Below are 25,776 nucleotides of genomic sequence, written 5' to 3'. Positions count from 1 at the left end.
TTTTGGAAAAAGAAAAAAGAAGTTTTTAACCAAAAAGATATGTTTTTTTTTGGGACAAAAGGGAAAAAAAGGGGGACAAAAGATCTCTGATTATTTGAGCATGTCGATATGATGCTCAGTTTCTTCGTCTCCTGTTGTTTGGAAAATTTTCTACTGACCCCTTTCTTTTCCTTGGGCCTCTGCTGCTTGACCGGCCCTGCCATGCTAGCTGCTCCTTGACTGGAAACGGTAAAAAATGGTTGCTGACGGAAGACGAGTCCTTCGGTCTAGCACCTGTTGTCAAAGACATCTTGGCTGCCTGCTGGTTAGGGGGCGGGGTGCTGTTGTCAATATCACCCCCACCAGTTGTCGTGGTAGAAAAAACAGAAGGCACCGGTGTAGAATTAATGATATTAGTGACTGAAGGAGGGGCTACTTGAACAAAACAAGGTTCAGTGTTGGAACTGGCTGTAGATATCGCTGAAGGACCAGCATTGTGGATGAACCCATCATTAGATCTATGCTGGTTGGAGGTAGTCTCAGTTCTGGGCCAAACAAAGATCTGTCCATTAGCAAAATCATTGGCATCTCTGGTCAGTTTCTTATGTTTGATTTCTTTGAGTCTCTCACTATAGGATTGTACCTGGACCCAAAGGGAGTCAAGCCTCCTAGTGAAGTGTTCAGTCTTAAAGCATTCAGTAATTACTGCATACTGTGAGTCAATCTTGTTCCTGAGCTCAACTTCCAGTGGTGAAAAATATTCTAGCAGTAAATTAATATAGCTGAAACCTAGCTGTATGTTAAGGTCCTGCCATTTCCTTAACAACAGGGGTGACTGTTGCCATCTGAAGGCATGCAAAATACGCGCATCCCCCTAGGCTCTATCTTAAAATGTAAACATGCCTCTAGGTGCAGCCTCTGCCAGGCTAACCTCTGCAGCTGATATAAATCGTCTTGAAGTATCTTAAACAGTCTATTGAATTCAGTAACATTACCACCATTCGGTGACGTAGGTTGCACACTCGGTTGGTTGTTCAACTCCAGAGCCAATAAAGGATTTTCTTTGCAGTGCTTGAGAGAATCCCAAGTAAAAGTACCATTCATCCTCGTCTCTGGCGGAAATCCAACTCAATGTTGCTAGACTCCATGTGTTTCACTTGCTAACAGCACAACAGCAAAACAAAAAAAGTCCAACAACTGTAGCAAGAGAACAGAGGCTCAAGTGGAAAAAACAAAACAGGAACACACCAAATCCACTGGATACACCACACAGAGGAATCCACAATGTAGAAAACTTCTTTAATGAAGAACTGGAACACACAAAGCTTTAGCATAGTAACACTATGCTTCAGGTGTAATAAAACATGAAATTGAGCAGCCTTTTATACAAAAGCTCTTGGCGCTCAAAACTGGCTAATCAGAACTCTAATTGAATAATTATAGCATTCATACTAAGCTAGTTTAAAGGGGTATCATTAACAAATTCAAAAATGTTAAACATAAACAAAAAAAGGAGAATAAAAAACATATGAAAGAGCATGAATAAAAACAGTTAACATAAAATGCGCCAAAGCGCCTTAAAACAATTATGCTGTCACACCAAAAAACAGCAACTTCTGGCGTAAGCCCCTTCAAAAATGGGGAGTTGCCATGGGCACTCCCTGTGCAAACAGTTATGCCAACCTTGTGGTCCATCACTGGGAATTGTTACATCTTTTTAAACATCCTGATTACAAAAATGTCAAAATGTATAAAAGGTTCGTTGATGACGTCCTTTTTTTGTGGGAAGGAACTGAAGCAGACTGCCTTAGCTTCATTTCTGCCCTAGAAGCGACCTCTACGTTCTTGAGGTTCACAGCAGATATTTCCCCTGTTCAAGCACAGTTTTTAGATTTAAAGCTGCAATTTACTGGCAATAAGATAGTTACGTCATTACACAGGAAGTCCACCTGGAGAAACTCTTTGCTCCGGTTCGAAAGTATGCATCCCAGGTTCACTTTTAGAGGCATCATTTTGAGCCAATTATATAGAATATGTAGGATTTGTAATGATGAAAGTGACTTGGCCTCTGAGCTCGATACACTCGTAGGCTTATTTGAAGAAAGAGGTTATCCCTTCAAACTAATAGATGATTGCAAACAGGAGGTCTTTAGGAAAATATTTGGCTTGAGCAACAATGCCGGTGAGGGTAGGCGCAATGCCTCTGTTTGTGCTTTTGGTAACCATGGGCATCATGATACACTCACTTATGTCACCAGATATACCAGTGATGTAGTTGCACACAATAAAATCATCAGCAGAAATTGGAATGTGCTGGTCGCAGATCCATTTACCAGGAATATTGTGGGTGCTCATCCAACATTCAGCTATAAGACCTGTGATAATTTGAAGCAAACCTTGTGTATAGAGCGGTATCGTCCAACAAATCACTTTCACAATGGTCGCACAGGGACGTTCCCCTGTGGCCACTGTCATATGTGCCAACATATATCAGATGCTATTAGTTTCACCCATCCGATGGTTCTTTTCTGTTTACACCCAGGTTTTACAGCGATTGCAATAGTACTAACTTAATCTATTTGGCCATATGCGATTCCTGTCAGGCTTTTATGTAGGGCTTACGAAGAGAAGACTTTGATAGGGTGTACAACCATTATTATGATATCAACAAAGGTAATGACAGTAGTGCCTTGGCCAAACACGCCTTGGAATTTAGTACACATAGATTCAAGTTTATGGTTCTGGAATTGATGGCAATCAATTATAGAGAAGGGGACAATATGAACCAGTTGGCTCTCAGGGAGCTTAAAGTGGATTTTACCCTGAAAGCACATTTACATCCAGGCATTAACCAATATGTCTCAGTTAAACCAGTTCTCAATATGAGGAAGTAAGCATAAGTTTATTGGTTACCTTGTCTGATACATTATTTAGTGCATCTTGGTTCTGCACTTATACTCTCTGAGATTGTTTAGTGCCTTCCTATAGGTTCACCTTTTCCTGGTGATGCCGCATGTATCATGCACTTTCCATTTTTTCTTACACTGAGTTTTAGGTTTGTCCGTAATTTTACATACCTATCTGTTAGTTATGTTTAATGTGATGCTGCTAAGGCCCCCTTGAGGCATGATTGAACTATGGTTTGACTCCCTATAACTGTTCATCATGTTCCAATTTTATTAATCAGCATATTCTATGTCATAGTGGCTTTAGGTTAGTTTAGGAGTGCCACATTACACTACATCTGTTTATTAACCAGTTGTGCACTGCTAAGTCCTCCATATTGTGTCAATAACATCTATGATTTTTCACTTTCCAGTTCATGTTATTACATACTGCTGCTTGGCTTATATAATTCTTCTGGTATTTTGTATAACTGGACAATATTATGTGTGCAGTTAACTTGCTGTTGGTTTTACATCTTGTATACATATCCATTTTATATATTCCTTTATATATATTTTCCTTGTAATCATTGTGTCTCTCTTTTGTTGCCTTTTTTATTATGGTAGATTTGTATTATATTCACACCATATTTCAGTCGCTATATTTATATGCTATGGTGAGATCCCCGTTGGGTGTCTACATCTTATTGTGGCTGTTTACGCTGCCACTTTTATGTGCACCATCTTTATAGTGGCAAATAGTGTTTTGCATTCCGCCAGATCCTCTGATGCTTTATTATATATTTTCATATACTTGTATCAATACTTAGTATTTGATTTTTCAGTTGGATCTGGTTGTTGGTTTTTCTGGTTTTACGTAAAGCCGTTGATCAGATGGTTATGATGAAGGTGTGTCCTTCTTTGTTTAGTCCGACAGTTGTTGGTAATAGGATGTTTTTTACTGTCGGACCAGTTTTCGTTGTTTTGACTGTCATCACATGGCTTTCCATGTATACAGGATGCTACAACGGTTTTATTTCTATTTTCATTGTTGCCGTTACTGGTGAGTTTTATTACTTACCTTTTGTGTAAGTCAACTATGTTATATAAGTCTAGGATTTTGTGCATTAGTAGGTTCTATAGATGTTTTTTCATTGAGAAGGCGATATTAAGCTGATTTTATTAACCGGCATGTTCTGCACTATTCATTAATGACACTACACTGCCGTTTCTTGACAATATTTATTACATGGATATTTCTGCTAGGCAGAGTTTGATAATACCATTTGCCCTTACTGATACAACATTATGATCATCTGGTGTTTTTGATGCATTAGCTCTGATTATTTGCTCTATGGTAAGGGGCTCGATGAACTCTGTTGAGCATTCTACCTCTAGGATATTACATATTTTATTTTTATTAAAGTATTTTATTAATGTATTCGTGGTTCTTTTGCTCATATTTTGTGAACTTTTTGAAATGTGGACCATATTATGTATTTGATCACTGACACTTGCTGCTTTGTTTTATAAGCAACTCTGAGTTTTCAGCAGGCTTGCACTGTCAGCTTACGCCAAGAAGTTGCTGTTTTGGTGTGACAGCATAATTGTTTTAAGGCTTGGCATTTTATGTTAACTGTTTTATTCATGCTCTTTCATATGTTTTTTATTCTCCTTTTTTTGTTTATGTTTAACATTTTTGAATTTGTTAATGATACCCCTTTAAACTAGCTTAGTATGAATGCTATAATTATTCAATTAGAGTTCTGATTAGCCAGTTTTGAGCGCCAAGAGCTTTTGTATAAAAGGCTGCTCAATTTCATGTTTTATTACACCTGAAGAAGCATAGTGTTACTATGCGAAAGCGCTTGTGTGTTCCAGTTCTTCATTAAAGAAGTTTTCTACATTGTGGATTCCTCTGTGTGGTGTATCCAGTGGATTTGGTGTGTTCCTGTGATACTGCTAAACATACATAACTGTGAAACTTACTTTGTACATTGCACTAACCTACATTGATATGTGCACATAGATGCTCTCACATACAGATGCATGTATAGCCTTCACTGATAGTTGCTGTATGTCCCCTGCCCTTTACACATCTTCATATACATATGGATACAGACCAATGACACATATGGAGGGTTCACAGTATGTAGACCTTTATAGTATTACTTTACATTACCTGTGTTTGTCACAGCTGCTTGTGTTGCCATCTGGTTTTCTGTCCTGCTGCTCCACTTGCCAGTTGTCAGCTTTCAGGTGGCTGTTGCTGAACAGTTTTGTTTGTGTCTGCTTAATTTCAATCTTCTCTGTCTCTGTCTCTCTCTCTCTCTCTCTCTCTCTCTGTCTGTCTGTCTCTCACGTCCTCCTCAGGGTGCAATGAAAGTATTGCATGTGTGGACTGGGAGTACAGCATACTTTTGTAGGTATCTGCATATGTCCTTGTGATGGCCTCTGCACCAATTCTTAGCCAGCATTTGCTAATTGCATGCAGTCAGTTGTGTACTGATTGCAGTTCTCACTGTGATTTCAGAACAGTGCTTTAAAAAGGTATGTGAGATAGGCGTAGCCCTTTCAGATTTTAAGGGCAGGGACCATGCTGATATGCTGTGGACAATGTTCTGTGAGTGTAAAGGTTGGTATCTCTCTCATATTTCCAGCTGTGTTGTAGATTAACATTCCTCCATTCATTTCTCCAGTTTCCTGTACTAACTGTGTATGTACACTGACACCTACAACTACTACTACTGTTAATGTGTGTGTGTGTGCTTTCCTTTCACTTTTGCTTGCACTTTGTTGCTAAGGCTTCAATATTTGCCCTTTACAGTCACTACTTGTATGCCTGCTAGGTGTCCTGACTGTAGTGTGCTGCTGTGGCTTTCCTATTTTCCATGTACATTCACACCTTGGAATGCTTGCTATATCTGCTAGGGTGTTATAGCATGCAGTGTGGTCTGGCCATGGTGTGGGCCTTGACATCTATTAGGGTATTTGAGTATGCTGCTGAGCAGGTTCATCTGTTATCTGCCTCATGGAATGGTACATATCAGTGGGGTACACCCATTAAATTGTCTGGTATGCTGCAGTTGTGACTGTGGGTTAGCATGAGCATATATATTACTGCACTTATTCTGCCATGCAAGTGGTGAATACTTTCAGGACTCCATAGTTACCATTGCATGTGTTGTTGCACCTTTCTGTCTACTGTTTGTACATTTCACATGGAGTCTGTGAGGCATCCCTGTAAATCATTCACTGTTGCTATGTCTAGGCTCTTAACTATTCAAATATGGTGGTGTCAGACCTCTCATGTGTACAAATATTTGCAGGTTGTCCACATTTCCGCCTCATATTTTGGTCAATATCTCATGCACAGCTTTTTCTGGCAAATCACTCTGGGCTCAAGTCAGAATATAGTGACAAACATTCAAGTTTCAGACTTCATACCCTTCGAAACATCCCACAAAATGCAGACCCTGTTACTCTCTGAACTGTCTGCGTTTGTTGTAACATTATTTGTAATGTGTCCCTGGTTTTGGGCCTTTGCTCCACATATTTTATTACTTGGTCCGGATGTGTTCCTGTAAGAGGTTGTGGGGTATGGGCATTGATTATCCTGCTGTGAGTATGTGTGTGGCTTGCAAAGTGCTACAGTGACATTATTCCCTACTAGCTACCAACTAGCATGGCTGTTTCTGTTCACACACTACTATTATGGAAATCCACTAGTTTTGACAGTAATTCTAAATGACATGCTTTGTGTACTACACATCCTATATTCCCTTTACATTCATTCCTACTATTACATGATATATTTATTTTAGCACAATGTTCTTGTATAACAGTCATGGCTTAGTGGTAAATCATGCAGACTACTGTTTCCAAGGTCCTGGGTTCGGGACTGCCAGTGGGATTTTATTTTGCTTCTGAACTGACTACATGACCTGTCAATCAAAGTGACTAAGGCACTTTTAAGCAGTTGTAACTGGGTTAGCGCTGGTTTGCGTGGAGCTCACGCATGCGCACTGGCGTTTAGCTCTCGCACAAGCGCACCCGCTACAACCGCTTAAGCGTGCTTACTCTTAAGCACACCAGCTATTTTCTTTGAAAGAAATGAAAATGGGGAGACAGGAAAGTGGTGTAAAGGGGTCACAAAGAGGGTAAGACAGTAGGGAAACAAGCTTGGGTTTTGCAGGAGGGATGTAGGTAAGGCCCATAGCTGCCCATTTCTTCATCAGCAACAGCTGTGCATATGTTTGTAATTTGGTGTGACATTTGATACCTTCCACCCCTGAGAGGTGTAAGGACAACAATAATACTTGTTGTACAGCCAGTTGTAATTGATAGTTTCCATGTCTGGTAGACATATGTGCGGAATGGGCAGCTATGTATGGGGCGTAATTTTTTTGTGGGTACAGAGTGCCCTTTTATTTTTTCAGGTGAGAGTGGTATGTCAGGTGAAGGAAGTCGGTATAGCTGGGGAGGTAGGTTGGGTAGGTCAACAGACAAGACAAACAAGATGCATACAGGGGCAGTGTATGACACGTGTGGGGGGTTACACAATTGACGGGGACGGAGGTTTGGATATCCAGAGCCCATGAGCCCACAGATGGCAACAGTGGAACTGATATCCCCACCCATGGGCAGTTGCTACTGTTCCTTCACTGCCCAGGACGGGGCTGTGCTGGGGGCTGTGTAGGCCGGGCAACAGGCATGCCTGTAAGTTGTGCCACCTGTGCCTCAAGCTGGCGTAGGGGCTCGAGAACAGAGTCCCAGATCTCCCTACGCACCACAGTCCGGACGCTACGGAGGGTGAGTGGTGGTTCTCCTCCAGCCACACTTGCAGAGGGGGGACGGGCCCCATCCCCTGCAGCGCTTCCACCCGCAGGTGGCACAGGGCCACCGGAGGAGGGTCCAGACTGGGCACTAGTGCCAGGTGCACTCGCCAGCTGAGGTGGGAGAGGTGGGTCCGCTGGAACCCGCCTTCCCTGTCGTCCTATGTTTTGCATTATGTCATGACAGTTTGGGTTAGTAACATACAATACCATTCGCAATTAGTTGTAACAGCATGCATTAGTATTCCCATTAACCAAACACCCAGATATTCACACCATTGAACAGCGAGCATAACACATGCATAATTTGAACAGCAATACACAGTCCAACAACATGCAGGGTTGATTGATGGCAACAGGCCATCAGGTTTGGATGTATGAACAGGGCAGATGCATCAATGGACATGCAAATATTTATGACCCATCAGGACAAATGTCCAGGGGTGTTAATTGTGATTGCACATACCATTTTCATGTGGAATGGATTATATGTGGTTATAGGGTGGGGTGAAGAAAATATTATTAACACCTTCGAATACCAATACATATGCTGTACATTTCTAATAGCTACAGATATATACACACTACTGTTCTAACTACATTTTCCTATATGATAACTACTTCAATTTGGTGATAGGACTGTTACTGCTACATCAATATACATTTTATTGTTATTAATACACGTTCATATCTGGCTTTGTTCAGCTACATCATCCTGCTACATTTGCTTTATATAGCTATAGACAACTGTGGATGTTTGATATTTCAGACAATCATACTATCTGCACATTGCAGACTGAGAGCAACATATCCAGATTTTGGGATACACATTCCAGCTGCAGCAACACTTTGGACACATTTCACAGTATGGTTCTACTTGACACATTCATTTCATTCAGTACTGACTGCAGTATACTTTATACAGGGGTTATTACTACTTTATTGGTGGATTCATAACTCTTTCTCACACCCTCTCACTTGTTTTCATTTTACTATTCAGGATGGTACTTCTAGGCTTTATTGACATGTTTTACCTGTAGTTATTACAATCCTTTCCAGCAGTCTCACTTCTGTCATGTTTCAGTATTTCAACAGGGATATATTTCACACATGTGAGTTGCTCATCTTCTGCAGCTGTACTTTTCAGGCTGCTGCAGGTTGTGCACTATGATATTATAGGTGGGGCATCTTTATTTCAGACTTTATTTCAGACATTTTCATTTTTCTGTTTGGATTTCAGACTGCAACACACTTTTGTAATCAAGTAATACTTGCAAACACTTTTACACTGTTACTTGCACATTTTATTACTTAGTGACTACACTGCACTCTTTTGCTAACTGTCATACTTTTATATTTCTTTACAGTTACTGGGAGTGGATTACTGACCTGCCTGGTGGCGCACCGCACCAGCCTATCGCCATAGGCTCTGCGGTTCGCAGAACGGACACCTGCAGCTGTAATATAAATGAAGTAATATTGGAATACACATCTCCATAATATCAGCTAATTTAATTTCTTACATACATAATTAAATGTAACTTACTCAGTAGTGGGCGTTGGGCATTTGCCGGGCCTCCTGGATCCAAAGGTTCAATTGGTCCTGCTTGCATCTCTTCAGGTCCGCATGGTGGTGACAGACCTGCTCACCAGTCCTTGGAATCCCTGTGGCACTGGTAAGATCATGAGCCAACCGGTCCCACGCCTCAGCCCTATATGCTCCCCACAGGACCTGGCCCTGCATGAGTTGGGCCTCATGATTGTGGACTAGGAGCCAGACCATGTATCTGGACTCCTCAATGCCCCACCTCTGTGCTCGAAAGCAACTACTCTCACCTACACCTGACATTCTGGCTGCAAGTCAGTTCTACAATCGTTTATGCTGTGTATTCCCGCCTATGGGGCTTATATATGCCGTTTTTCCCACACTTATCTCTGATTGGCCATTTTGGAATTGTATCCACTTCACAAAACCTGCTTTGTCATGCTCCACTTTCTATTCATTCCTATATATTTGCTATTACTGCATTTCTGAGTATGTCTGTTGTAGCTTAGTGGTTCAGTACCTTGAGTATGGTGCATGGTATCCTGGGTTTGAACCTGGCCACTGCTTTTTATATTTTATGACTGTCTAGACAGGCTAGGGGGTGTGTCTGTGTAAAGGCAGTTTTGTTGCAGCTTGCTCAACGTTGCCCGTCGGTTAGCTTGTTGGCGCAGTGTGCAGCTCCGCGCAAATGGGGTGCGCTGGTTTACGCCTCATTTGGCTGTCAGCACGCATATTACGCTCAGCTCAGCTAGGGTCACACAGTTTTCGCGTGTTAAACCACTGCTCAGCTACGGGCACTCATTTTGCACCTGTTAAACCACTGCTCAGCAGATGCACTCACCTTGTTAAACTGTAGCTCAGCTATAGGCACATCTGGCATTTTTTTATTGTTTTGTTACCTTACATTTCTTCAAAATAAATGGACTAGTTCATTACATTTTACATAAAATGTGATTTTATATGTGTACATGTTTGTCAGGGACTTGTTTCGTGCTTATTTTTCTAAAAATAAAAGTTGGTGTTGTGGGGGCTCAAACCAGGAATGCCTGCTCTTCAGCTGACGTCTCTACCGCTACGCTATTGCTTCTTGGCTTACTTTGCATATTTAGTTCTTATATGCTTTCCCACTGACTGCTAACTGTAGCTGCGCTGCGGGCATGCCCGTGCAAACAAGCGCACTCACGGGCAAACATCTTTACAATTTTAAAAAAATATATAACATGTTCATTTATATATTTTCTGTTCATAGTCTGTGGGGGCATGTGTTGTGTTGTGTTTATTCACATTTCCGTGGACTCTGTTGTGGGTGTTTACTTTGGGCACTTTTACTCTGCTGGGGGCGTGTCTGCTTGCAGGGCTCGGCCTATGGACACGCCCCCTACTGTCTTACATGGACCGTGTTAGCCTTAGGTGTGATTCAGCATGCTCTCATGAATATGCAGAGCATGCTGACATCACTCCGTTTAACTGCAGCCTCCGTGTAAGAGTTATAACTCTTACACAGAGGCGTCGTGAATCCTGCCCATATAGTTTCTAGTGTAGATGTTGCATTATTTTCTGAAACATTTTTTATCTATTTGAATGCTATATTTTCATTTTCTGTGGAATTTCTGTTCCACTTCCACAGTTATTTAAAATTAAAGGTTTTCATTTATAAATTTCAAGTAGGGAATGTTGTTATTCAGCATCAAATATTTGTGGCTGTAGACTTATCTTAAAGTTTTAAGCATTTTACTAGGAAACCTACAACTTTGTGGTCTCTAACCATTGAATGGTGACAACTCACAGCCAATTATTGCCATTTAAGCATTTAAAGTTGGATTAAAGGGTAATCAATAAGCTTGGGAAGATAGGGTACTGATTCTAGAGTTATCATTCATCACATAGTCGGGGAAAGTATAGTGTGTCCCCCGGATTTACTAATCTTCCGTGCAGGACTAGTCTAGGCCTGCATGGAAGCTGGCACTTAGGAGCAGGACAGCAGTGCACCATGCATAGTAATGAAGGCGCACTGCCTGAGCCCCTAGGTTTACACGGACCGTGTACGAGTGCAGGGGGTGTGTCTGAGAGCAGATCCCTTAGAATAAACACGCCCCTGCCGTGTTGAACAGCAGAAAGTGGAAATAAATGAGTGATACCGCTTATAGGTGTCCACATATCCCCATCTACAGTCCCCATGTGTACAACAGCAACAGGACATAAAAATCAAAAGAAGAAACCCCCGTATTGGTGTCTAAAGCTCTGACTACAGCTAACTGTAGGTGTGTGGGTGTGCCCATTGCTTAGCCACTGTGAAAGCAGCCTAAAAGGCTGAAGAGGGTAACAAGGACGATATATGCAAATAAAGCATGTCATCAATAGTGTAGTGGGCAGAGCGTTTGCCTAACTAGCAGGCATTTCCAGTTCAAGTTCCATCGCAGCACAGTCTATTTTACACAGCAAAGCATGGTATAAGCAATATTTGTAATGCAAAACTCACTAAATAACACACATCTTTATGAACACAAGTATTGCAGGAAATGCACATGTGAAGAGTCAGTATCAAAATAAATAAGACAGCAGTAAGCAGGAGTAAGCACAGATAAGCAGTAGTAAGCATATGTAAGCACTAGTAAGCATGTGCAAGTGCGTTTGCATGGGGTTAAGCACTGCCAATGCAGATTAAGCAAAGGAGAAGCTAACTGGGTGTAAGACACTGTGACCAGAAGTTAGCAGTGCTTACCTCCATGCAAACCCGCTTACAACCGCTTTAAAGTGCCTTAAGCACACCGTATCCAACGGCCGGTGCTCTGCCCAGCAACAAAACAAAAGTTTCTGCAAGGCAGGAACCCAGGACCATGCACACCATACACAAAATGATTTACCACTAAGCCATGCCAGATATGCATAAATCGTATATTGTCAGAAACATAACCCCAGCCCAGTCATGCAACAGTACAGAGAATGCATACCTACAGCTAGATGGATGTGTGTGCAAATATATTACTATCTAAATGGATACAACAGATCTATAGATGTAGTCACACACACATATATATATAAAAATATCCAGAGATATATACATATATATATATATATATATATATATATATATATATATATATATATATATATATATATATATATATATATATATATATATATACACACAAATATATGAACAGATATACATGCAAATGCCGACAACTACACATATATATGTCAACATCTATATGTCCACATATACACAGCAAGTTACATATATGTACGCAGATATATGTCTCCGTAGATATATACGGACATAGTTAGAAATATGTAAGCAAATATATATACCCACAGAGGTATATATGGCCAGACATCTGTAGATAGCAATGCTAGATGAACAGAAACATGTATGTCCACATGCACCATTAATGGGCCTGAGAGGCCCCAAACAATATACGTCACGTATGAATTGGCATACCCCCCACCCAGCCAAACACGTCCGCCCTGCAATACACTACCAAGCTCATTGTATTGTATGTGTGTCACTGAAATAAGGATTTAAATTAGCCCTCTGTTATGTTTCACATGTTGACATCACATACCCCTCTCCCCCACCCACTAGATGGGCCGAGCAGTACAGGCCCATCCAACCCAGGCCATCCCCGACCCATACATTCATTACCCACAGTTCCACTTCCCCCACCAACTGCACACATGTAGCCACCATCCTTACCCTGGTTCCCGGCCTGTAGCTACCATACCACCACACATTGCCCCCCTCACATAGATGCTCCCACCAGTATCGGAGGAGGATCAAGGGGAAGGCTCAAACATACATGGAATAAATGGATGAAGAGCCTGCAGAAGCTTGGGTCGAGACAGCATAATGGAGGAATACTGACATGTGCAGGAAGGGGAAATGTGTGGAGGTGTGGTATGGCTGGGCTAGCAACTGGAGAATGGATGGATGCTGTGTACGGTGAGCTCAGAGGCTGGGGGATGGAAATATGGGTAGTACAATATGTTAGCAGTATGCAAATGAAGCAAAACAGCAATAGTGTAGTGGGTAGAGCACCCGACCAAAGGGCAGGCATTCCCGGTTTGGGTCCTACTGTAGTACAGTCTATTTTAAATGGCAAAGCACATTATAACCAATATTTTTGTTGCAAAGCCCACTAAATAGCTGATATATATGAACTGGAGTACCCTAAAAAATGCACATGTGATGTATCTGTGTCAGGCAGAATAAAGCAGGAGTAAGGACAATTAGGCAATTGTAGGCATATGTACACACTAGTAAGTGGGAGTACAGCCATACAACTGCTTTAGAGTGCTTTAATCACTCTGTATCCAATGGGCCTTTGTCAGCCCAGCAACAAAATAAACAGCCATGCAGGTTATGGACCCAGGATCCTATACACCATAGTCCCAGTAGCTATCCACTAAGCCATGACAGACGTACAGAAGAATGGGGTAGTAATAAACATGTCCCCACCATAGTATAACCAAACTGAACCTGTGAAAGGCATCCATATGCAGTCATATGTGCCATAACTGACTACAGAACATACATATGTGAACTGGAGTACAGCAGTAAGTCCAGATGTGAGGTGTGAATGCAATAAAGTGTAGAAGTTCCTAGGACCTCAGACAGTGTCCGTACACATGTGTCGAGGATACATGACACATATATAACAAGTGGCGAAGGGGAAATCAATGCCAAAAGGCGATTATCATGCAAATCTAATAATACGCACCGCTAAGCGGAACACAGCACTGGCTCCCAGACTACTGGCAGGATACTACCAGTGGGAGACACAGTGTCACCCTGCTAAGTCTACTCTTAAACAAATGCACATCTGTCCCTGGTGGGACGACCCCAAACATCTGAAAAAAAAGAGTCCTCAGGGTAACATACCATGCCTAAAAAGTAAGCACAAACGGTGATGTATATACGCAGACTACATGTGTGGGAAGCCTGAAGATTCATGGGTTAAGACAACATACGCAAAGGGTCCTGAGAAGTGGAGAGTGGGCAATGTGTAGTGGTGTGGTTAGATTAGGCTGGAACCTGTAGGAAGGATGACTGATGTGGAGGGGGAATGGGGGGGATGATGGGTACAACATTATGGACTGAGGCGTGCCGTGGTTGGATGAACCAGTTGTAATGGGACTGGCCCGTGGATGTCAGCGAGAAAGGGGGTCACAGGGAAGGTACTGGGACATACCATTTCCCATGGCAAACCATGTTATGGGTAATATGTATGTTGCATAACCCACGGAATAACATATATACATGAACTGGAGTACTGCGGCCATGAAATAACATATATATACATATTTTATTTATTTTTATTTTATTTTACATTTGTTGACTGGGCTAGTCTAGCTGGATACATATCCTTTTTCAGTAGAGGCCCAGGGAGATAAGCTCCAAGTTAAGTAAAATTACATAAAAACAGTAGTTAAAAATACAATAGATAAAAACAAGTCTACAGTAGTTAAAATTTCAATACTTAAAAAGCATATTTATATGAATTACTACACATGAGAGGATTAATATTTGGATAGAAAAAAGATATACAAAATAAGACTTATGTTTAAGAAATAAGTATAGAGGCACAGGATAACTTTATAATTGGCAAAAGTGTAGGAGAAAACAAGGGTTCAGAGTTATTGAGTCATATGGGGTAGAAAGAAGAAAGATTGAAGGAAATAGATGAAAGAAGAAAGAACAAACAAAGCACTAGATAGTGTACAGGTGACTTCTGAGGAGTTTAGTTACAAAGAGGTCATAGCAGGGAAGATAGGGGTAGTGCAAGGGGAACTATGGTTCAGTCTGGTTTTGAACAGGGACAGAGCCAGAGTAGTTGCTGGTGTTCATTTAGGTGTTTCTTGAAGGAGATGTTGATGAGAGAGATGTGAGTGTAATAGGAAGGTTATTCCAAATTTTGCCCACAATATTGGTAAATAGTGAGTCCCCCACTTTATTGTTAGATTTGACATTAGAAATTAGTAGTTTGTTTGCAGGGCGAAGTGTTGAAAGATTTTTATAAGGGGTGATCAGGTTAGTGAGGATTGGGGAGTTATTTGGGTGATGAAGAATTTTTTGTGTGATAACAAGTTGATAATACAATAGTTGGTTTTGTAGCTCTGACCATCCTAGTTGTTTGAAGTTGTGGCAGTGGTGGGTTCTGAAAGGTTCCCTGTGGCAAATCTGGCTATGTTGTTATAGCTAGTTTCCAGTTTGTTTATGTTGTATTTTGATAGGTTGGTGTATATAGCAGAAGCATAGAAAAGGGTAGAGATGAGGTGAGTTTGGGCAATAGAGGTTCTCGCTAGTGGTGTGAGGTAGGGTCTGAGTCTATACAGGGAGCCTAGTTTTTTATTGACAGTTTGGATGGTGTTATTGATATGGTTGTCATAGCTAAGTTTATTATCTATGGTTATGCCCAGGAGACATGTGTTAGTATCTGGGGTAACCGTAGTTCCATCATTGGAGGTAATTGTAAAGTTGATTTCTGGTGATTTTTGGGTGGGAGAAAAGCAGTAATTTGTTTTTGGATTTTAGGAGGCAATGGTGGGTAAACCATGTTTCTACAGTATTAAATACTGTTTGAGTCAAGGTCTGAAGAGAGGTTGATGACTTAGCTGTACAGATTAAAGTTGAGTCATCGGCGATGCAGTCATCGTGGCTTTAGGAAAAATAGTGTTGAGATTATTAGTAAAAATGGAGAATAGAAGAGGGCCTAGAATAGAGCCTTGAGGGACTCCAATGTTTACGGGAATAGGTGAGGAGAGATTGTTGTCCCAGAGTACTGCTTGTTGTCTATTTTCTAGATAGGATGTAAACCAACTTATTGTTTGTGGGTCAAGAGATTGGGCTTTTAGCTCACTGATTAATAAGTCATGGTTAACCATATCAAAGGCTTTTGATAGGTCAATGAATAGTGCAGAAGATAGGGAGTTATTATTTTGATTCCTGTTTATACAGTCAGTGAAGGTTAGCAAGGTGGTAGTTGTGCTATGAAAAGGTCTGAAGCCATGCTGGCAGTTGGCCAGTAGATTGTTTTGGAGCAGATGTTGAAGTAGTTGGTGGTGAACACATTTTTCCATAATTTTGGCCAGTGGGGAGAGTAGTGCAATTGGTCGGAAATTAGAGATATCAGTGGATTTGCCTCCTTTATGTAATGGAATGATGTGAGAGACTTTCCATATGGATGGGATGTTACTTTCTGTATTGTTCTGTTAATAAGGATGGATATTGGGTATGCAATGGCTTTGGCTGCTATTTGGAGGTATTCGGGTGGTAAGTGGTCTGCAGAAGGGGTACAGGGTTTGAGCTTTTGAAGAAGTTTGCAGATATAGGATGTTGGTATGGGTTGTATATGGAAGGAGGGCACTGAGCTGCTAGTGTTTTGGAAAGGGGTGGGGGGTGTGAGGTAGTGTCTTTGCAAGAGTTATGATAGTTTCTGTGAAGTACTTATTGAAGGTATCAGCTATTAGTAGGGGATTGTTGTTGGGAATAGAGGAAGGGGCTGGCGTTTTGGTATGTCCTGGTTGGAGAAGTTTATTAATGCCTGACCAGAACTTTTGAGGGTTTTTTGGGTGAGATTGTTGAAGGTGGTGATAAAAGTTTTTTTTGTCTAGGATAATGTCTCTTTTCATTGCATTTCTTAGTTGTTTATATAGTAGCTGGTCTGCAGAGCTCTTAGTGGCTCTCCATTTGGCCCATATTCTGTTCCTAAGGAATATTTTTCCTTGGTTTGTTTTGTGAGCCATGGGGCTGGTTTGCTCCTAACTCGGGAAGAGCGCAGGGGGGCATGGAGATCTAGGATTTCTAGGAATTTAGTATTAAAGTAGGAAACCACTTCATCTAGTTTGAGTAGTTTCAGTGGTGACCAGTCACAGGCGTTAAGTTTACTTTGAAAGCTTTCTGCTGTAAAGTGCTTCTTTGAGCGATAGGATTTAAAAGTATTATTTTTAGGACTGCGAGGCTTTTGCTTTGTTATATAGGTTAGAACATGGTCACTAATGTCATCTGGTAGTGTTCCTGTTGTATAGATTCCAGGATGACCGTTTATAAGGATCCAGTCAAGGATGGTTTCTTTACTATTAGGTTTATGAATTCTAGTGGGGGAGTTCATTATTTGAGAGAAGCCATGAAGATTAATATGGGTGGAAGGATTGGGAGAGTTACAAGTAGTCCAGTCGATGTTAAAATCTCCAAGTACAATTGTTTCTTGGGGTAGAAGGGTGGAGAGACTACTAAGAATGTTTTCAAGAGTGTTAATGTTGTTTCCTGGAGGAATATAGGTACTAATAATATAAATGGATTTAGATTTATTAAGTTGGAGATTGATGGACAGGGTTTCTGCATTATAGATAGAGGGTGGTAACACATTAAAGGTTCAGAGTAATAGTTCAGATTTATATAGTATAGCTACACCTCCACCTTTCTTGGAAGTGTGGTCACATCTATGGATGCTATATCCAGGTGGGGTTATTTCTAGATCCTGTGTAGAGGGTTTAAGCCAGGTTTCTCTAAGGCAAAGGATATCAAATGCATGTATGTGTAAAAGAGCATGCAATTGACTGAGTTTGTTGTTAATGCTGCGGATACTGAGTTGCGCTATTCTGAGAGAGTTCACTAATTGTATAGGATTAGAGAAAACCTTAGTAGTTTGTTTTTGTGGGATGCTGTTGATATGTGAATTTGGGCCAGGATTTGGATGGATATCACCATGAGATAGAAGTTTTGTGGGATGTTTTAGTATAGTTCTTATATACTTAAAGTATTCAAGTGAGGTATTCTTACTGTAGATGTAGGTGACATGGGAAGATCTATGAAATCTAGGGAGTAGGTAGATTGATGATGAGGTTATGTTGCTATGAGAGAGGGAGCTTGGGTGTGTGGTAGGTTGAGTTTGATAGTGGGGAGGTATGTTATAAGTTAGAGAGACATGTTCGTAGAAGGTTAGAGCATAGGGTAATGCTAAGAAGATTAGTGTAGAAGTAATAAGAAGATATTTATTCCGGTTTGGATTGTGAAAGAAGATCATTTTAGTTAACAGGGTAGAGAGGTTATGTAGAATGTTTGATAAAGTAAAAACTGAGGGATATGGCATGACAGAATAGATAGGGGGTCACTAAAGGGGGAGGTAGCTGTGGGTGTAGAGGTAGAGTCCAATGATTATTGTATTCCTGCAGTATGGAGGGGTTGATTAAGTATAGAGTTTGCAAGGGGAAGGGTAGATAATTGATGGTCTGTGATGATAGGTTGAGGAGTATAGTGGGTGTGGCTAAGGATGTGTAAATGTAGCAGCACTGTGGGTGGGTAGGAATTGGGGGTAGGGTAGGGGAGCGGAGTGAGCCCGTAGAGCGAACGGAGCAGGCTAGAGCAAGTAGAGGCAGAGTGAGCAGAGACAATCAGTGAGCAGCAGAACCCCAGGGAGAGGTAGCGAAGCAGGTAATATATATATATATATATATATATATATATATATATATATATATATATATATATATATATATATATATAAACAGGAGTACTGCAGGAAATGCGCGTGAGATGTCAGTGTCATAATGCATATAGCAGTAGTGAGGTTAAGCAGCAATAAGGTGTTGTAAACATATGTCAGCACTAGCATGCATGTTTACGTTTCCAGGCTCAGCAAATCTGACGCAAACTATCTGTAGGCATATGTAACCAGAGGTTTGTGTTTGCGTGACGGTGAGCACTGCGTACATAAAGTAAGCAATGTCAGGGCTAACCTGGTGTAACTGGTTGTTACCTGCAGTTGGTGAAGCATACCATCGTGCAAACACATGACTGCTTACAATTGCCTTAATCACCCTGCATCCCACTGCCCTTGTTCAACCCTGCAACATAATTGACAGCCACTGCATGGCCCAAACCCAGGACCTGCATACCACAATCATAGTGAATTAACACTATACCATGTCAGATATACAGACATCCCATATATACCCAGATATATCAGGCAGCACAGTCAATCTGCATAAGGGGAATTGTGCTAATAGCACAACACTCAACCTCTTATTGGACACAGCATGGCAAAAGTGGGGTACATATCTGGACACATGAAATATTGTTCATATACATGTAAAACATTGCTAGTTAAACAGTGATCTGTTGTAATACACATAATCTGAACAACATGATGTCTGCAACTGTAATATATCACCATTCCTGACTGACCACTTGCCTGACATCATCCACATCAATTGGCCAAATGAATGTGGAGCAGGCCAATATTGTGAGCCACTCATGCATGGACATATGGACAGTCATAGATCTGTATATGTAGAGAGATACACAGGTACATATAAATGTCTGACGCACGCATACATCATATCACATCAGTGGTATGTAGGTGGGTGGATACATATGTCCACATATATTTAAATATAAATATAGATATACATATAGATATACGGATAGATATGTGAATTGCAGCACCAGATAGGAATAACAACCAGAACCCCCACCACAAAATAACTGACCTTATGCACAGTTGATGGGGGTGGGGGCTCACATAAGGGAAACATGGTGATGACTGCTATGTGCCCCCCCCACCCCAGCCATAACAGATATGCTGTGCAATGCAATATCCAGCACATGTAGTTCTTGACCCCAGGACCCTCCGCAACACAGCTAAAATGGTCTAACAGTAGGCCACTACAACTGTAGAAAGTCAGGGCAATAACTGAAACATATCAACCAGTCCAGTCATGCAACTGTACAGAGAATGTATACCATCATCTAGATGTATCTGTTTGTAAATATATTACTATCTACACTGCTACAACATATCTGTATATGTATATATATATATATATATATATATATATATATATATATATATATATATATATATAGATAGATATATATAGCTTTCTAACACTATATACATATATATCACTATATATGGACATATATACATGCTGATGGCTACATCGACATATATTAGTGTGTATACCTATATGTCTACATATACACAGCACATTACATATGTGTATGCAGATATACACAATATGTGTGGGGGATACAACAGACATGGATTGATGGCAGCAATGGCAGTGTGATATACTCACAGTCCACTGTGGAACACCCCCCCCAGCATGTCATATGTGCAAATCTTGATATGTGGGTCATGTACTGATAGCACTCCACACACACACACACACACACACACACACACACACACACACACACACACACACACACACACACACACACACACACACACTGCTAGTGGGATATCAGACACAGGACCTGTGTGGTGGACATACAACACATGTTAGGCATACCTCTGGCCACCAAGGGGATTGGCCCACAGTTGAGGGCTATGCAGACAGACTGCATTCCAAGATAAAGTAGTATGTACACACAAACCCTGTAACACCAGTACTATACAAAGCATAACACGGCTCTACTCACACTCTGTCTGTAGTTCCTGAACCTAAACACATATGTAGCTGCCCTGAGTGTGCCGGTTCTCCTGTAGAAGTTATTCCTACCTGCTGTCTGTAACACTGATGCTCACATACATGTAGAACAGTACAAACATCCACAGAATGTCCAGGTTATGTCATCAAATATAACCCCTACTGTACATAATATGTGGAGTGGTCTGATATCTCACTGACTTATTAGCGGATATGATGACACTAATTATGGTGTACAGCAAATACGCACCATGTCATGCATGACATATGTACACAGGTTGGCAGAGTTGTGGCTGGCAGAACATACACAGGGCCACTAAGGACATGTTGCTGTGATAACCTCATACATTTACTGTTGTAACAGGGTTTGTGGCAACATATATCCTATGAGGGATAAGACGCCAGTAACTGTCATGGCTTTCACCATCTACAGACTGCAATCCTCACACTACCGTCTGCAGTCCACAGATAGATGCTCTGTAGGTAACACATGGAACCAAAGGCACAACACACTGCCCTGTCTGCAGATGACCCTGCAGATGGGGATTCCACATAAACATGGAACTGACATGGCAGGTATGGAGACATGTAGGAAAGACATATCCACACACACACTGTTAAACCAACAGTACGCCACATGCAGTATAGCAGCACTTACAGTCTGTAGGTGGGTCCCCCTCCTGTGTGTTGCCCTGTTTCCACAGTGTATGTTGTTGAATGTAAATCCCCAATCCATCGCAGATGCTGGTTGTCAATCAATGGATCTAGTTCCTGCTCACAGTGAATGACAAGGGCCAACACCAACATGATGTTCCTAGATATCGGAGTGTGTTTCCATGCAATTGGCTATGGGACTGCTACCACAGCTGTTCCACATGCAATCAGCTAGAGGAGTTCTGCGATTCATGCAGAGGCCATCAGCTGATCATGAGCATCACTTAAAATACACATGCTGCTTCCTAAGCAAAGCTGGTGTAGGTCTTCACATCCACCAGAGAGGGAGTGGAAGAGGCAGACAGAGGCAAAGACGTGTCAGGGAGGGGTGGTGGAGTAAAACTGCAGCTTGTTTGTGTCACACACCTACCAGCACAGGGTATCAAACCCCTGACAACTATGTACAGCATTCACAGTTCGATGCAGTTATTGGATGCACCACATGGATTACCTGTTGTGGAGCCCTCAGAACATATCTGTGATGGTTAGTGACATCTGCAATAGAGATATGGTAGCTATATGCTAGATGATGTACACGTGCCTGTCAGCATGAACAGGTGCCAGCGTCAACACAGCCACACTCTCACAGGGACACACACACATCAACACACTTGGCAGGGCCAGGGGTACAGCACATCAGTAGTGGGACTGCCACAACACATCACTATGCAGGTACCACATGCACCACGCGGGTCATACGGAGGTGGTATGAGCAATGGGTATGAGGAGGTGTCTGACATCTGACAGCATGCTTCTGTATACACATGGGGGTTGTAGTGACTGTGGCTGTGAACATACGCACCATACACCACAACACACAGGGTGCCAGTACTGACATGCATGGGTGCATGTCTGCACAGGTGTGTGGTGGTTGACTGTGGCAGCAGGCTATACAAGGGTAAGCAATGGGTATACCTTGGCATCAGGCCACATGACAATGGTTTGCATTGTGTCTCAGGGCTGTAGTTTCCTATCTTGCCCTCACAGGTGGGTATGTATCCCCCATCCAGCCACCTGGGTGACTGTTGTACATGGCCAGTGCTGTGCATCACTTGCCATGTATGTGTTCCTTACCCCATGACGTGGACGGTGTCTGGGATGTGCACCTCCCACATGCATGTACAGTAACATGTGGATCTGTACCTGGGGTGTCTGGCCTATGTTGTGCACACAGATTACCATCATATGTGCCAATCTTGCCACCTATGACAGGGACCAGTAATGGGCAGCAGGTTTACTTGCACTTACATTAATGGCATGCTGACAGCATTCCCTGGTGTCAGTGACAACTGTCCATACAGGGCATGCTGTCAGGCATGGTATGTCCGTTGTGGGACATGTGATGGCACCACAGGTGGTGCAGGTGTCCATTGGGGAACATGGGGGAGGTGCACTGTCAGCATGTACGTGCATATTGGACAGACGGACAGGTGACATGCCCTCTTTAGCCCACTGCTATCACTCCATGGTTACTATCAGTGGCCAATATTCTGTGTACTGCCAACATATTGGCTATTGCCTAGGCATGTGTGTGCGTATGAGACATGTATTGAGAGTGTGCTCTGAGTAATACTTGGGTTGCTAAATGTGATTGCCTGGCCTTGATGTCACATGTATGGGTATGGCTTTGCACCCCAGCATCTCAGCTATTTCACATCTGTTATTCCTGTACAGTGGACATTGTGCTATATAGTAGGGCTGCCATAAAAGACTTATGCAAAACCCGCTCCACATTGGCCACATGCTCACAACCACCTCTATACAGGATACAAGATACGAACACACACATACACACATACACACACACACACACACACACACACACACACACACACACACACACACACCTGTCATGTCTGGGAGTAGAACCCCTACCTAACTAGTTTATTATACCTCAGCACTGCGCAGTTATAGTACACACCACACACATTACTAAAGTACTCCTTCCCCAAGGGTGTATTCCACAATGATTGGCATCAGCAGCATTGCCAAAGTAGGCCATTTGAAATGTACTGTGGGTGACTACACTAAAATGCATTGCTCCCAAAACAGACAGTGAGACACAGACAAAGCATCCATGATTGACATATGTGGATATAAACCCCCTGACAGAGGTCTATATCACACTACATCATGGAGCTGTTGTAGGACACACCACCAGGATTATTAGGGAACTCCTTCCCCAAAGCTGTATTTCACAAAGAATGACATCAGCTGGATTGCCAAAGTGGGCCATGTGAAATGTATTGCGTGTGACTAGCCTATAATGCATTGCTCCGTATACAGACATGGACACACACAAAACATCCAGAACTGCCATGGGTGGGAATGGAACCCTGCCACAGTTCTAAAATCACACTCCAGCAGTACGCAGGGCATGCAACAGTGATTACTGGGCTACTACTTTCCCAGAGGTGTATTCCTAGGTGGGTGACATCAGCAGGCTTGCAAAAGTCAAGTATAGGAATTGTAATTTGTGTGGCTACACTAAAATGCATTGCTCTCTACAGAGACAGACAAACACACAGTTGCCATGTCTGGGATTAGAACACCTACCTAGTTATTTTATCACACTATAGAAGTACACCGTTATGGGATGCGCTATGGTGATTACTGGGCTACAATCTTCCCAGAGGTGTATTTCTAGGTGGGTGACATCAGCAGGCAATTACTGGATTACAATCTTCCTGGAGGTGTATTTCTAGGTGGGTGACATCAGCAGGCTTGCCAAGGCCAAGTATAGGAATTGTAATTCATGTGGCTACACTTACATGTATTGCTTTCTACACAGACACACACATACTAACACACACAGTTGCCACATCTGGGGTTAGAACACCTACTTAGCTACTTTATCACTCTACAGCAGTATGCAGTTATGGGATGTGCTACAGTGATTACTGGGCTATAGTCTTCCCAGAGGTGTATTTCTAGGTGGGTGACATCAGCAGGCTTGCCAACGTCGAGTATAGGAATTGTAATTTGTGTGCCTACACTAAAATGCATTGCTTTCTACACAGACAGACACACACACGCACTAGCACACACACACACACACACACACACACACACACACACACACACACACACACACACACACACACACACACAGTTGCCACGTCTGGGGTTAAAACACCTACTTAGCTACTTTATCACTCTACTTCAGTACGGTGATTACTGGGCTACAACCTTCCCAGATGTGTATTTCTAGGTGGGTGACATCAGCAGGCTTTCCAAAGCTGAGTATAGGAATTGTAATTTGTGTGGCTACAATAAAATGCATTGTTCTCTACACAGATAGAGACAGGCAGACACATACTAACAGACACACACACACACACACACACACACACACACACACACACACACACACACACACACACACACACACAGTTGCCACGTCTGGGGTTAGAACACCTACCTAGCTACTTTATCACTCTACAGCAGTACAGTGATTACTGGGCTACAACCTTCCCAGAGGTCTATTTCTAGGTGGATGAAATCAGCACCCTTGCCAAAGTTGAGTATGGGAGTTGTAAGGAGTGTGGCTACCATAAAAAGCATTGCTTTTTACGCAGCCAAACACAGACAGATATGCACACTAACACACACACACACTTGTCATGTCTGGGGTTAGAACACCTACCTAGCTACTTTATCACACTAGAGCAGTACACAGTCATGGGACACGCTATGGAGATTACTGGGCTACACTTTTCCCAAGAGTGTATTTCAAAGTGGATGACCTCAGTGGGTTTGTCATAGTAGGGCTATGGGGAGGGCAGTGTGTGTGCATGGGCAGTAACCCATTCATCTAGAGGTTGACACACCACATGCAGGCATATGCAGGGTTATATTCCACAGGTACATGTATACAGCTGCTAGATGACTACTTCCTTGTACAGTCATGTTGCACAGCTAGCACTTGCACCACATAGTCCATAATTCTGACAGATACCGGTGGCTAATGTCTACAGTGAGTGACATCTGAGCATCATGTGGTTGTAGTCATTTAGCTGTGTGCTGGGTGGGACAAGCCTCATAATCGTTGGCTCCTTGTCACAGTCACTCTCTCCCACACATCTATGTACATGTACGTTTGGCTTATTATAGTGTATTGTCCTTGGATATATGCATGTATTCCTATCCACTGTGTGTGCAAAGCATGGGTGGTGCATACTGAAGAGTGTCTGCACTAACATCTGCGACTGCCAGATATGTCTGGTCCACTGTTGTTTGCAGACATGGGCTTCTTTTGATTACGTGTGTGAGCATGCCCAGTATGCCCTTCTGTATAGACTGTGTGGATCAATTCCAGGTAGTTTGTACTCCAGTGCAGACCTTTGTGTTGTACACCTACAGGTAGCAAGGTGTTTCTGTT

Source organism: Protopterus annectens, chromosome 5.part0 (genome assembly GCF_019279795.1).
Source record: "Protopterus annectens isolate FY-2018-M chromosome 5.part0, PAN1.0, whole genome shotgun sequence".
NCBI lineage: Eukaryota > Metazoa > Chordata > Ceratodontiformes > Protopteridae > Protopterus > Protopterus annectens.
This window is presented reverse-complemented; position numbering follows the sequence as displayed.